This window comes from Caretta caretta, chromosome 13, assembly GCF_965140235.1.
Source record: "Caretta caretta isolate rCarCar2 chromosome 13, rCarCar1.hap1, whole genome shotgun sequence".
NCBI lineage: Eukaryota > Metazoa > Chordata > Testudines > Cheloniidae > Caretta > Caretta caretta.
Genome location: NC_134218.1, coordinates 35,255,735 through 35,271,239, shown reverse-complemented (window position 1 = coordinate 35,271,239; position 15,505 = coordinate 35,255,735). Strand labels below are relative to the sequence as shown.

Genomic DNA, 15,505 nt, shown 5'->3' with positions numbered 1-15,505 from the left:
ATATCAGGGTTGGAAGGGACCCCTGAAGGTCATCTAGTCCAACCCCCTGCTCGAAGCAGGACCAATTCCCAGTTAAATCATCCCAGCCAGGGCTTTGTCAAGCCTGACCTTAAAAACCTCTAAGGAAGGAGATTCTACCACCTCCCTAGGTAACGCATTCCAGTGTTTCACCACCCTCTTAGTGAAAAAGTTTTTCCTAATATCCAATCTAAACCTCCCCCCCTGCAACTTGAGACCATTACTCCTCGTTCTGTCATCTGCTACCATTGAGAACAGTCTAGAGCCATCCTCTTTGGAACCCCCTTTCAGGTAGTTGAAAGCAGCTATCAAATCCCCCCTCATTCTTCTCTTCTGCAGACTAAACAATCCCAGCTCCCTCAGCCTCTCCTCATAAGTCATGTGTTCTAGACCCCTAATCATTTTTGTTGCCCTTCGCTGGACTCTCTCCAATTTATCCACATCCTTCTTGTAGTGTGGGGCCCAAAACTGGACACAGTACTCCAGATGAGGCCTCACCAATGTCGAATAGAGGGGAACGATCACGTCCCTCGATCTGCTCGCTATGCCCCTACTTATACATCCCAAAATGCCATTGGCCTTCTTGGCAACAAGGGCACACTGCTGACTCATATCCAGCTTCTCGTCCACTGTCACCCCTAGGTCCTTTTCCGCAGAACTGCTGCTTAGCCATTCGGTCCCTAGTCTGTAGCGGTGCATTGGATTCTTCCGTCCTAAGTGCAGGACCCTGCACTTATCCTTATTGAACCTCATCAGATTTCTTTTGGCCCAATCCTCCAATTTGTCTAGGTCCTTCTGTATCCTATCCCTCCCCTCCAGCGTATCTACCACTCCTCCCAGTTTAGTATCATCCGCAAATTTGCTGAGAGTGCAATCCACACCATCCTCCAGATCATTTATGAAGATATTGAACAAAACCGGCCCCAGGACCGACCCTTGGGGCACTTCACTTGATACCGGCTGCCAACTAGACATGGAGCCATTGATCACTACCCGTTGAGCCCGACAATCTAGCCAGCTTTCTACCCACCTTATAGTGCATTCATCCAGCCCATACTTCCTTAACTTGCTGACAAGAATACTGTGGGAGACCGTGTCAAAAGCTTTGCTAAAGTCAAGAAACAATACATCCACTGCTTTCCCTTCATCCACAGAACCAGTAATCTCATCGTAAAAGGCGATTAGATTAGTCAGGCATTAACTTCCCTTGGTGAATCCATGCTGGCTGTTCCTGATCACCTTCCTCTCATGCAAGTGCTTCAGGATTGATTCTTTGAGGACCTGCTCCATGATTTTTCCAGGGACTGAGGTGAGGCTGACTGGCCTGTAGTTCCCAGGATCCTCCTTCTTCCCTTTTTTAAAGATTGGCACTACATTAGCCTTTTTCCAGTCATCCGGGACTTCCCCGGTTCGCCACGAGTTTTCAAAGATAATGGCCAATGGCTCTGCAATCACAGCCGCCAATTCCTTCAGCACTCTCGGATGCACCTCGTCCGGCCCCATGGACTTGTGCACGTCCAGCTTTTCTAAATAGTCCCTAACCACCTCTATCTCCACAGAGGGCTGGCCATCTCTTCCCCATTTTGTGATGCCCAGCGCAGCAGTCTGGGAGCTGACCTTGTTAGTGAAAACAGAGGCAAAAAAAGCATTGAGTACATTAGCTTTTTCCACATCCTCTGTCACTAGGTTGCCTCCCTCATTCAGTAAGGGGACCACACATTCCTTGGCTTTCTTCTTGTTGCCAACATACCTGAAGAAACCCTTCTTGTTACTCTTGACATCTCTGGCTAGCTGCAGCTCCAGGTGCGATTTGGCCCTCCTGATATCATTCCTACATGCCCGAGCAATATTTTTATACTCTTCCCTGGTCATATGTCCAACCTTCCACTTCTTGTAAGCTTCTTTTTTATGTTTAAGATACGCTAGGATTTCACCATTAAGCCAAGCTGGTCGCCTGCCACTATTCTTTCGACTCATCGGGATGGTTTGTCCCTGTAACCTCAACAGGCTGCAGAGGCTGTCTGCAAAACAATTTTGAAGGTCTAAATCCATCCCTTGGTCCCTTTGCACAATTGTCTGGGAAATTCCTCTAAAGAGAGATATGGGGCAGCAGAACCCCACTTCCAAAGAGCCTGGAGTATAAAGCCAGCATAGTCACACACCAGCTATAAAGCTACTGGGCTCTCGTTGGGTGAGCTAGAGGCTAAACTACTGCTTTGAACACACAAAGTCACAGATTCAAATCCTTCATGACTTAAATATTCTGCTTTTAGTCAATGACCCAGTGTTACAAATAGAAGGTCCATGCTATCTTCTCTTGGCAGTCATTCATCTCTGGCCTCTATCACATTTTCAACAGATAATGATATTGTTTCAAGCTCTTGTAGAATAGTTTCAGTCATAAATGCTCAAGTCGTCTCTTTCAGTGGTACGAAACCCAAAAAATGTTCCTTTATGAGCACTTCAGCTTTATCTTTATCTGCAGACTTTTCCATATTCACAAAACGAATGATCATCGTGATTTGTTCAACATGATTCACATCTGGTGTACAGTCCAGTGTTATTGAAAAACATTTTGCAGAATGGGCAGCGTCTACAATTTTTTTTTAATGGCATTTGCTGGGATTTGAATCAGTTCATTCTGCATATTTTTTCCTAACTAATGAACCTGTGTTTCATGATCAGTTATTTTACGTAGATGCTCCTTCATGCTTGGATCAAACAAAGCGAGGTATTCAACAAATTTTTAAAAGTTTCCATTACCCAGAAGTGTATAATTTTTCATTTCTACCATGGCTGCGGAATGCTAAAGTTTGCCCACCAAGAACTCTGACTAAAGCAATCAGATGCTCTAGTATTTGTTGCCAATGTTCTTCTTTTTCCTTGATCACACGTAAATTTTCTTCATCAATAGTTTTTCCTTTTTTCAATTGTAATTCAAGTTCTTTCCAATTTTGAAAACATTCCAAATGTTCTGTACTTCTTTCATGTGAAGAGAGAATTGAAGATATGTTTTTCCAGTCCTTCGAACCATTGTCAGTAAGTGATGTACCAATGCCTTGATTTCTAAACAATTTGCAGTAAAAGCAAAACACAGAGTCCTTCGACACTGAATATTGGAACCAGTTTCGATGAATTTCTTCCCCATAAATGAGTTTCCTCTTGTAATGCTGAGCAGAGAATTTTCTTTTATTTCCATCCTTAGCCACACACTGTCATCACATCTGGGCCATGAAGCTGGATCCCCATACTGTAACTTGTTTGTAACTTCCTCATCCTTTCTTCCTTCTACTTCATTTACTTCAATTTATACATTTGCTCTGAAGGTGAATAAATTTTCTCCACTTCCATATCAGCCTGATGCTGTGAGCTGCCTTCATCTAGTTTCCATCATCTTGAGTTTCCAAACTGCTTTTTTGTGGATGTAAGCTACCCTCATCTTGAAGTAATATACCTTCATCTTGATGTTCCAAACTGCTTCCATGTGGATGTGAGCTAACCTCCTCTCCAAGGAAAATTCCTTCATTTGGATGCTGTGAACTGCTTCCATCTTTATTTGGATTAAAGAGAAGATATTTCAGGAAGGATCCCTGCTGTTTTGCTTGGTCCTTTTCCTTCTCAGACTTTCATTTATAATACTCAGCTCCTGAGGGTTTTCTTTTTCCTCTTGCTGCCATGGGGCATTTGAATATTGTTATGTACTGTGCTCCCGACTGCAAGTATTATAGCGTTAAGGATGGCTGACACACCCACCACACTGTTGGCGATTTAAACCACATTGCAGCCATCCCAACACGTCTTTTCACTGCTTAAAGATTCAATGATTAGTAACATACACTCACTTACCTATTAAAACAGCTAGTTACAATGTTTACATGGAAACAAAATGACCTTTTTCAACGTTATAACCCGACACCGGTTGTTTGGAAAATAATCCCCTCCCTCACGGTTACCCGCTTGGAGTGTGATGTCATCACTTTCATAGTCTATTAAGCTTTAACGCTGTTATTTTTCTTTTATCAACCTTATTTATTACATGTGAACCAATTAAAACAAAGAAAGTTCATAATTATACAGCCCGATAATAACGCTAAGGTTTAATAACGCTTAAAGATACTCACATTTTGGATTTATAATGCTGAAAGACATTATTCTTTGGCACCAAGAAACACAAGTTTCCGCAGTATTCCCTCAATTCTTAACCATCTACCTGTGACATGTGTTAAAATGACTGCTGGGCATAGGGAACTGTGGGCGGTTTTGGCGGGGGGGGGCGGTGCTGTGGTTCTCACGTAACACGCTGGGGGCCACATTAAATCAAGGCTGCCAGGTCTAGTTACTTGGATGTGACATTTGCAGCCCGTCACCCCCATCTGCCTCTTCCCACCGGGGGTCTCGTGCGTCCATCTGGCTGCGAGCCAGTAGCAGGAGTGTCCCTGCCTTGTTTGCGCCACACTGCTGAGCTGGGCAGAGGGTTTAAAATGCATTAAAACTATTCACGGATTCAGGTCCAATCCGGCAAATGGTTTCCGCTGACTAGCAAATGAGGCAAAACTTGCTCAAGAGTTGAAATGATTCGTTTCGACATTTTCACAACGGCGCGTTTCCACATTTTGTTTTAACACATTTCCAAGGCGAAATGTTGACAGGATGTTTTGCTCAACCCGAACCCTTTCCCCCTCTTTCTTTTATTAGTTTCTTTGTTTCAGTGAGAAAAACTGAAGGGAAAAAACAACGGTGTGGGTTAGAAATGAACCAATTGTTTTCCTGGTTTTTTTTTTGGCTTAGCCACCAAACTGAAAAATTGCGTATTTGCTCAGCTTCAGTGAGGGCAGGTGAACTCCTGTTTAATGCTTCTGCTGCTGGGCCCGGGAGGCCTGGGCTGAAGGGAGGCAAAAAGGAGCAGGGGCTCCCGGGGCAGAATGAACAGGAGAAGAATGGGGGTGGGCAAAAAGGAGTATGGAGAAGCAGGGACAGAGCGCCAGGCTCCCCGCCCTGCAATGCTGCATCTGGCTCGTCTGATCTTCCCCCTCCCCTAAGAAATCCACAGACACCAGCAGAAAAGCAGGTTGCCCACACTGACGTGCACGGCTCACAAATCACCCGGGTCAAAGGTTTGACTAGATTGTCCGTGTGTTGTAAGGACAGGTCTTGTTCCCTTCTGCCCTGAAGAGAGCACACCAGCCCCCACATTCATCCCCTTCTCCCATGGCCCCGCCCCCACTCTGCCTCCCCCCCCCAAGTCCCTGCCTCCCCCCACAGCTGCAGCCCTGAAAACAGAAAAGCTCTGCAGAGGGGAGCAAGAGCTCCTCCGCCCCGCCCCAATAGCTGGGGAAGATTTTTCCAGGGGCCCCAAATTGGCCGAGGCCCATAGGCCATGTGGGAATCTGCCACTGACACCCCTTCCCCACCCCCCCCATGGCAGCACGAGGTTTGCGGAGGCTTAGCCTCTCCTAGCCTCCGTTATGCGCCGCCCATGAAGAAAATTTTGGATATAGAATCTCTTTTCTAGACAACCTCCCTATTACAGATAAGGAAATTACTCTGGAAAGAAGGAATGACCCCATTTAGCTTAAGGTGGTGCACTATACCCTTTTGGGGTGGCCAAATCACAGAACAAGTAGCCAGGAAAGATGTGGCCAGAAGCTATTTTTGGTGGCTGGTGTTAGATCAAGATATAGAAACCACCAGGCTCTTCTGCTGAAGGAAGACAGCGTTGATATTCAGATCTGTGAGATAGTTGGTAGAGGCCTCTTGATCCGCTGTTACTGGACGTGACCCCTGAAGTTAGTAAAGATGGCAAAAGGTTTGGTTGTCAAGAGGAAGATGATGAGGAGGAGGAGATGGTAGTTCTAGAAGAGGGTGCCCACAGCGAAATCGCAGCCCTCACATAAGATTACATTTATGATTTTGTTTTTATTGTGCCTGTCAATTAAGGAATGTACTGAGGAGGAGGCTGGTGGATTGAAAACTGTGTTACAATGATAAGCTCTTGCTTTCAATGTCATAGAATATCAGGGTTGGAAGGGACCTCAGGAGGTCATCTAGTCCAATCCCCTGCTCAGAGCAGGACCAATCCCCAACTAAATCATCCCAGCCAGGGCTTTGTCAAGCCTGACCTTAAAAACTTCTAAGGAAAGAGATTCCACCACCTCCCTAGGTAACGCATTCCAATGTTTCACCACCCTCCTAGTGAAAAAGTTTTTCCTAATATCCAACCTAAATCTCCCCCACTGCAACTTGAGACCATTACTCCTCGTTCTGTCATCCACTACCACTGAGAACAGTCTAGATCCATCCACTCTGGAACCCCCTTTCAGGTAATTGAAAGCAGCTATCAAATCCCCCCTCATTCTTCTCTTCCGTAGACTAAACAATCCCAGTTCCCTCAGCCTCTCCTCATAAGTCATGTGTTCCAGTCCCGTAATCATTTTTGTTGCCCTCCGCTGGACTCTTTCCAATTTTTCCACATCCTTCTTGTAGTGTGGGGCCCAAAACTGGATACAGTACTCCGGATGAGGCCTCACCAATGTCAAATAGAGGGGAACGATCATGTCCCTCAATCTGCTGGCAATGCCCCTACTTATACATCCCAAAATGCCATTGGCCTTCTTGGCAACAAGGGCGCACTGTAGACTCATATCCAGCTTCTCATCCACTGTAACCCCAGGTCCTTTTCTGCAGAACTGCTGCTGAGCCATTCGGTCCCTAGTCTGTAGCGGTGCATTGGATTCTTCCATCCTAAGTGCAGGACTCTGCACTTGTCCTTGTTGAACCTCATCAGATTTCTTTTGGCACAATCCTCTGATTTGTCTAGGTCCCTCTGTATCCTATCCCTACCCTCCAGCCTATCTACCTCTCCTCCCAGTTTAGTGTCATCTGCAAACTTGCTGAGGGTGCAATCCACACCATCCTCCAGATTGTTTATGAAGATATTGAACAAAACCGGCCCCAGGACCGACCCTTGGGGCACTCCACTTGGTGGCGGGAAGCGCTGGGAGGTAGGCAGAGGAGCGAAGATGTAGCGTGCTCGGTGGGGATGTGGGGGAAGGGGAGCTTGGCTGTCTGTGTGTGCAGGGCACCTACTTATTTTTCCCTGTGGGTGCTTCAGCCCTGGAGCACCCATGGAGTCAGTGCCTATGGCGGGCAGCAGGAAATAACTCCACAGACCACATGTGGCCCACGGGCCATGTGTTTGAGATCCCTGGTCTAGAGCAAGGCAGGTGAGTTGTGCTGCTCTGCCTTAGGGAGCACCCTGCTTTGTCTCTCTCTGGTTTGAGTTCTTGTGTATTAGGGCTTTGGATTCTAAGCAAGAATATCTGGGGTTTTTTCTAAGTTCTCTGTGAACATACTATTGGATAACTCAATTTAAAAAGCACTTTTTTGGTCATCTAGAGACAGACTGAGGTGGTTGAAATAAACCTATTCCCCAAACAAATCAGGGCCTAATTCCATACCATTTTATACCCACTTTGCATTTATTTGCACTATACGAGATTGTCAGGGTTTCCTCCCCACTCTGAACTCTGGGGTACAGATGTGGGGACCCACATGAAAGACCCCCTAAGCTTATATTACACCAGCATAGGTTAAAAACTTCCCCAAGGCACAAATTCCTTTCCTTGTCCTTGGACGGTATTGCTGCCACCACCAAGTGATTTAAACAAACATTCAGGGAGGGGCCACTTGGAGCCCTATCTCTCCCAAAATATCCCCCCAAGCTCCTTCACCCCCTTTGTAGGGAAGGCTTGAGAATAATAAACCAACCAAATAGGTTAACAAGGTGAGCACAGACCAGACCCTTGGGCTTTTAGGACACTAAAAACCAATCAGGTTCTTGAAAGAAGAACTTTATTATAAAAAAAAAAAAGTAAAAGAAGCACCTCTGTAAAGTCAGGATGGAAGGTAATTTTACAGGGTAATAAAAAGATTTAAAACACAGAGGATTCCCCTCTAGGCTCAACTTCAAAGTTACAAAAACAGGAATAAACCTCCCTCTTGGCATAGAGAAAATTCACAAGCTAAAATAAATGATAATCTAATGCATTTCCTTGCTATTACTTACAATTTCTGTAATTTTAGATGTATCAATTCAGTAGGAGCTGGATTACCTACTTGGTCTCTCTCTTTGTCTCAAGAGGGAACACAAAGAGAGCACAAACAAAACCTCCCCCCTTCCCCCCCCAGATTTGAAAGTATCTTCTTTCCCCATTGGTCCTTCTGGTCAGGTGCCAGCTAGGTTAATTGAAATGATTAACCCCTTACGGGTAAGTGATTCTGTACCTCTGGCCAGGGAGGATTTGATGTTACTGCATACATAAAGGTTGTTACCCTTCCCTTTATATTTATAACAAAGATGAAGAACTATGGCGAATTGGGCCTGTATTTGTGGATTCTTACACCATCCGGGGTTTTCTTATTCTGCCTTTTTAAAACAAACAATGAGTGAAATATTCCCTTTCTTTTCTGGGGCAGATGGAAGCTCTCACAAATTTCATGATGGCCCTGGATCTGGACTCAGACCAAAAGGAAGTTGTCGAGATGGGTCTACAGAGCTATGGAAACCTCCTGGCTCATTTCGAAACTGAAGACCCATCAGAAGCAGCTTACAAAATGAAGGAGGAATTGAAGTCATTTGAAAATGCCACGCTAAATATTGCCATCACGGGAGAGACAGGTGCTGGAAAATCATCCTTCGTCAACGCCATCCAGGATGTGGGACATAAAGATGAAAATGCGGCTGCGACTGGGGAGACAGAAACAACAAGGAAGCCAACTCCTTATCCACACCCGACATACTCCAAAGTAACATTCTGGGGCATATCAGGAGTTGAAACACCTGATTTGAAACACCTAGATTTTCAGCTAGACCAATATCCTGAAAAAGTAAACTTTGACAGCTATGATTTCTTCATCATTATCACTTCTGAGCGATTCAAATCCAGCCATGACAAGCTCGCTAGGGAGATTCAGGGATTGGGAAAGAAGTTTTACTTTGTGCGCGCCGAAGTAGATGCCAACTTGTATAACGCCAAGAGGCAACGACCCTCCACTTACAAGGAGAAAATCTTGGAAGAAATGAAAGAGAATTGCATACTGCACCTGGAAGCAGAAGGGATGACCTATCCTAAGGTTTTCCTTCTCTCCAGCTTTGATCTAGAGAAGTACGATTTCCATGACCTGGTGGACACTTTGGATCATGAACTTCCCAGTCACAAGAGACAGGATTTCCTGCTCAGCCTGCCAAACATTTCTCCACAGACCTTACAAAAGAAGAAGGAAACCCTAAAACAGCCGATGTGGAAATTAGCCCTCCTGTTGGGAGCTGCTTCTAGAGATGTGGCTGTGATTCTTGGTCCTCATGTCAAAAGTCTCTCTCTTGCTTTTAATGTTCCCATCTTGCTGAAACGCACGCACGATTATTCCAAGAGCTTCGGCCTGGAGAATGAAAAACTCCCTTGCATAACTCACTGAGCACTCTGGAAAATCTGTCAATGACCTGAAAGCCGTGATAAAAACCCCACCGGCAAAAGATCTAACAGTCAAATATGTGTGGGAATTACTGAAGCAGAGCCTGGTCCTGCTCACTTTAAAGTCAATGGGTGCTTTATTAACATCTTCAATGGGAGCTAAATTGGAGGCCATAACTGAGACTTGGATGCTGGTACCAGATTTTAGTGAGTATTGTAGGAAAGTCCTACCAGTGTTATGTGCCCTCACAGCTGGAGGAATTTCTTATAGTGCCCAGAAGCTGGGAATGGGCGACAGGGGATGGATCACTTGACGATTACCTGTTCTGTTCATTCTTTCTGGGGCACCTGGCACTGGCCACTGTTGAAAGACAGGATACTGGGCTAGATGGACCTTTGGTCTGACCCTGTAGGGCCGTTCTTATGGTCTTATGCCACCAGCTTCATGCTGCATAGATTCCTAGATGGTGTTGCTGAAGACACCCAATGAGTTCAGGAGGTTGTTTTGGAAGAAGAAGGGAAAAAAAATCTTTATAACAGCAACGGACTGTCCATAGCCTTGGGAGTGAATGAAAAAGCTGAACTCCGGTGAAGATTGGAGCTGGACTATTCGAAAGCCTCACCTATGCTAGCCAAAGGGAGACTTTTTTATTCTTGAATTTGCTCCAGCAGAAGAGAAGAAAATGCCAAACAAGACTTCAGGGTGCCTATTTGATTTGTATTCCATTTTTCATTCACTGAATTAAATGAACTTTCCAAGATACCGCATGGCACTACTTATCCATATGAAATCATTGTGGGGTAAGCTTGCAAATTTATACCCCCAACATTGGAACAAGATCAGAAAGATAAACGCTCCTGTGATATGAGAGAGTTTGGTATGTCTAGAACTGAAAGGTGAAGGGTAATTATTTTAGTACTTCCCCAAATATGACCAACTGTTCCAGATCTTAGATTGTAGCTTGCAGGTTTTTTGGATTTCAGAGTAAGGAGTTTCAACAAAGAAGATAAATGGTCCCATTTGCTGTCTAAACAACGAAACATTTCCTATATAAACTGCTTCCCAGGTGGAGAAACTTTCTATTTTTTTAAACATATAATTACAACAATTCTGATATTCTTAGGGAGCTATGTTAAGTTCTTCCTTTGGGGGCTTTTATGTAGATAGACCTGAGTGTATGGAGATGGATAGATGGCTGTGTGTAGATAGACTGATGGGAGTGTATGGGGATGGCTGGCTGGCTGTGTGTAGATAGACAGATGGTAGTGTGTGGGGACGGATAGACGGCTGTGTGTAGATAGACAGGTGGGAGTGTCTGGCGATGGATAGATGGCTGTGTGTAGATAGACTGATGGGAGTGTATGGGGATGGATAGCTGTCTGTGTGTAGATAGACAGATGGTAGTGTGTGGAGATGGAAAGATGGCTGTGTGTAGCTAGATAGATGGGAGTGTGTGGAGATGGATAGATGGCTGTGTGTAGATAGACAGGTGGGAGTGTATGGGAACAGTTTCCATTAACCTTCAATTTTCAAGAGAAAAAAATTCCATTTTTGTCAAAAATAAAATCAGGTTTTTTTGAAAAAACAGAAACATTTTCCAGACTAAGTTTAGTTTTTACCTCCTGAATGAGAAGGTACAATATTGGCTTCGGGGGGGTTGTTCTATCGATGATGCCCTGAAAAAATTGTCATCCATTTATTTTGCACCAGCGAAAAATGTTTTTCAGGCAATTCTTTTGTCAGAAGGACTATCCTTTGCTCCCAAGCTGCAGACGACGTTGCAGACAAACCGACGTTTCAAGAACAAGGTAAAGAAACTTGGTTTAAAAAATTCCTTTTACATTTAGAACAACTTTGGCTCTTTGAAAATTCTTGACACGTGAGAGGGGAATGGGGCCCACTTTTACCAGGTAGATGATGCCAAGGCCACTTCTGCCCAAAACAAGACACATACCCTTAAATCTACCAGACACAGAGCTGGTACTTATTGTGAGGCTCATTTCTAGCCACAGTGCAACCGTGGCCATCTCTACAGACAGAGTTTTCGCTCTACCTGTGGCTGGAAATGTGTTATCCCCTCGGCAAGCTGCGGTTAAATTCTTTGCCAAGGCAGTAATTGGAAAGTGCAGTTCAAAATGTTACATCATTGTAAGCAGTGTCAGGATGAGCTCCACCCTGACATCTGGTGGTGAGGTGTGGCAAGTTGTGGAAAAGAACTTCAGGGGCTGATCTCATTTGCATAGGCACACCCACCCCGCCTAGAATGAGACCATAGCTGCCCAAATGGTCACTTTGGCTGCTGTGGGATCCCCAGTGTCTCTGTTATTGGGGCAGGAAGAATAAATTGTTATTACCCTGATTATGGGAACTGTGCTTGGAACTGTACGTGGCCTTTTGTTATGATGGAGGGATTCACCATCAACTAAGTAGCACTCGCTAGGCAAGGGTCATGGGTTCCAAAACTGTGTGAATGAAAAGAGGCTGGGGACAAGTACTAATACTTGGTGGCATGGGCCCCTTGGTGAGGGCCTTACATGCTAATTGCACTTCCTCCTCTCTCCACTGTGGAATATCAGAGCTAATTTTGATTTCATTAGAAGTCTAGTTATAGGCTGCTGAACTCATTTTGGGCTGACAGTGCACCAGCACTGGGGCTCCCCTACTACAAGCTGAATTCACCTAAGAGCTGAAATCACTGAGTGGTGTGTTAAGTAGGGGGGGAGCTGGAAGATATATTGTGGAGCAGTTGGCGGGCCGGCTGGAGGAGCAGTTTGTGGATGGCAGGAGCTGCTCGTGGAGCTGAGCGAAGGAGTTTGTGGGGTAACTGGCGGAGCGGAGCGCAGCCGAGCGAAGGAGTTCGTGGGGCGGCTGGCGGAGCGGAGCGCAGCCGAGTGAAGGAGTTCGTGGGGCGGCTGGCGGAGCGGAGCGCAGCTGAGTGAGGGAGTTCGTGGGGCGGTCAGCTTCAGATCATGTAAGGTGCCTCTTACCACCGTCCCATTTCCACCCAGGTTGGGAGGTAAAGCTCCGCAGATAAACTTTTGAACTCTGGGGCGGCCCTGACCAGGGACAGAGACTTTTGGGGCATTGGACTTTTGGGACTTTGAGTGATTTGGGGTTGCTGGACTCAAGAACCAAAGGGAAAAGGGCATGCCCAATTTGCTTGGGGTGGGTTTTTGCTCATGGGTTTTGTTATGAATCCTGTTGGTGGTGTTTCCCCAACATAATGCCACATTGTTTCTCTCTGTTCTTAAAAGGCTTTTGCTACACTCAGACTATGTGCTTGCGAGAGGGGAAGTATTGCCTCTTGGAGGCGCCCAGCGGGGGTGGTATATATTTGTCCCAGGTCACTGGGTGGGGGCTCGAGCCGTTTTGCATTGTGTTATTGGAATGGATCCCCTAGATATTGAACCCGGCCCTTGTTGCTGCCAACTCTGACGGGCAGAAGGGTTACATCATAGAATAAAAACGTGTTTCCCATTTAAGGGTTTGTTACTCAGCGATTCAGGAGATGGGAAAACCTGAAATCCAGCGTGCTGCAGCTAATGCAAGATTTACTTAATCAATAAATATGGTTATTTTTCATGAAGGACTAATCTCTAGCTGCAAACAGAGAGGGCTCAAAGAGAAGGCGTCAGGACTGGAGAGATGTCACTGGGATTGAAAAGGCTGGGACTGTAAAAGGAGAAGAAGGAGAGGGGCTGTGATAAAGGTTAGAAATGAATGACAGCTCAGAGGAGGTAGAACAGGGCCTTCCACGTCTAACACCAGGCAAGGGGTCATGGAAAGTGTGCAACAAATGGAATGGACACAGGACAGGAACATGTGACCTTTTATGGCCAAAACTGCAATCTAGGCTCTAACCCACGCCCTGGTGACTAAACACCCTTGCAAAGGGTAGTGTGACTCAGCAGTTTTCGGGGAATGTGGGTTCTAGTCAGTCTGGTGACATGGGTTCAAATCCCATTGTTGCCATGCTCTTCTCTTCAGAGGCATTTCTCACATACATGTGCAAACATCACAAGCTGTGTTTAGAAGCACATTCATAACAGCCTAAGGGAGCCAGGCACCCAAAGAGCAGTACTTTCTAGTGCACCTTAGTGACATTAGCATCCCACAGGTGTCTGCTCTTTGCTCCAGCTGCTTTCTAAAGGCAATTTGCAAAATCAAAACCTCTGGGCTTGTCAGGGATTTGAATGCAGGACCCCAGCACCCAAAGTGAGAATCATACCCCTAGACTAACTATCTAAACAGGGAAAGAATGAATTGGGGCTTCTCTGAGCTAGGATGGCTCCCACTGCACTCAAGCATCTTTGCCTCTTTAATTGCTGCCTCCACCCTGGGTGTCTCTGGCATTGACATCAGCCCATGAAACTCCCTGCCCCTGGATGTTACTCAGTCTGTCAAAAGGCTCCTTCTCATCTCTAGGACCCACACCTGTCTGCTCTGCTTTTTCAGGATGCTGCACCAGCTGTGGAGGATTTCCCTGCCTCCGTCCAGGGCTGGACGGTCACTCTGCAGAGAGAGGTTGTTCCATAAATGGCAAATTGAACAACATTCTCCTGTCATTGGGGCAACCTGTAGACTTACCCTGGCTTCGTTTGAATCTTTACACATAGTTAACCATTTTATCATCCATTAACCTTTGATACTGGGATGGAATTGAGACTCAGTTTTCCTACAGTTACTTTTGTGTAATCAACAGATCGTATCGCTCCTTTAGTTACCTTAATTTATACCACGGAATCACCTTCTTTCTTCTTTGTAGTTCATGTCATCGTGTTTGTTTTCATTCAGTTTCATTTTCTTCCTGTAGCATTTGAATTAAACATCATCTATTTCAAAGGTAAGTTCCTTTGCTTGGAGGATCACAGTGCAGGGACTAACCCCTCCAGGGGGAGAATGAACCAGGCACAGATATTAACCGCTAGCCCCAACTCCAGCCTTTGCGCATGTTTGTCGGATGAGACAAGATGAGTTAATAATTCCACCGGCCAGACTGGGACTTCTCACCGGTCAGTGATTTGGAAAATTTGGGTTTGGCTTTGCATTTGCAGTATTCATTTTGAATGTTAAAATTCCCAGGGACTCACCAGTTTGAAGGACCCCCTTTTGCCCCTTGAGGCAGGAAAGGGGAATATGAACACAGGACCTGTGACAGCTATAAGAACATCCAGCCATGTGCTGGGCCAAGCTAATGGAATTATGACAACCATCACTGACCCTAGCTGAATTCCTTTTGGGGGCCTCTGTATGAACAATGTGTTTGGGGGTGTGTGATTGTACTTGGGCTTGGCGACACCGAAAACATGACAGCGTCACAGCTGCGCAGCCATAATGCTGCAGTGTAGACGCACCTACGCCTCCCAGAGCAGTTCTCCCAGCAGCGTGGTTAATCAGCTCCCCAAGAGGCGGGAGCTAGGTTGAGGGAAGAATTCTTCCATCAACCCAGCACTGTCTCCATAGGCACATGGGTCGGCTTAACCAAATTGCTCAGAGGTGTGGATCTTTCACACCCCTGTGCGACGTAGTTAAACAATTTTCTGGCGACGACCGGGCCTCTGCAGGGAGGGCACATGATGTGGGCCTGCTCAGACAGACTGTGTTGTGCTGAGGATAACACAGTGAAGGAAGGGAACTGCTAGGCCTGGAGATCCCTAGATCCCTCCCGAGCCTTAGAGGGATTTCACAGCCTAGTGTGTACAGAGGACGGATTTTAACATTCAGAGTCATTTTCAAAGGCGCCTACGGTGAGTTCCAGGCCCCTTTTCAGCTCATTAGCCCACCTTCACCCACCATTGGCTGCTCCTCACTCCAGCTGTAGCTGCTTCCTAAAGGCCATTTGCAAAAGGCCAACCACTGGGCTCGTCTAGGAATTGAACCCAGGGCATCTTACACCCAAAGCAACAGTCATACCCCTAGACCAACAAGCCAGACAGGAAAGATTGCTGGGGTGCTCTCTCTGAGCTGGGATGTGTCGCTCTGCACTCCAGCATCTCTGCTTTTTTAATAGCTGCCT

The 15,505-nt window shown here is 45.9% G+C and overlaps 1 pseudogene; it reads left to right on the top strand.

Moving 5' to 3' along the window:
- Positions 1-8,517: 8,517 nt before the first annotated feature.
- Positions 8,518-14,025, top strand: LOC125622516 (interferon-inducible GTPase 5-like; annotated as a pseudogene).
- The last annotated feature ends 1,480 nt before the right edge of the window (positions 14,026-15,505 follow it).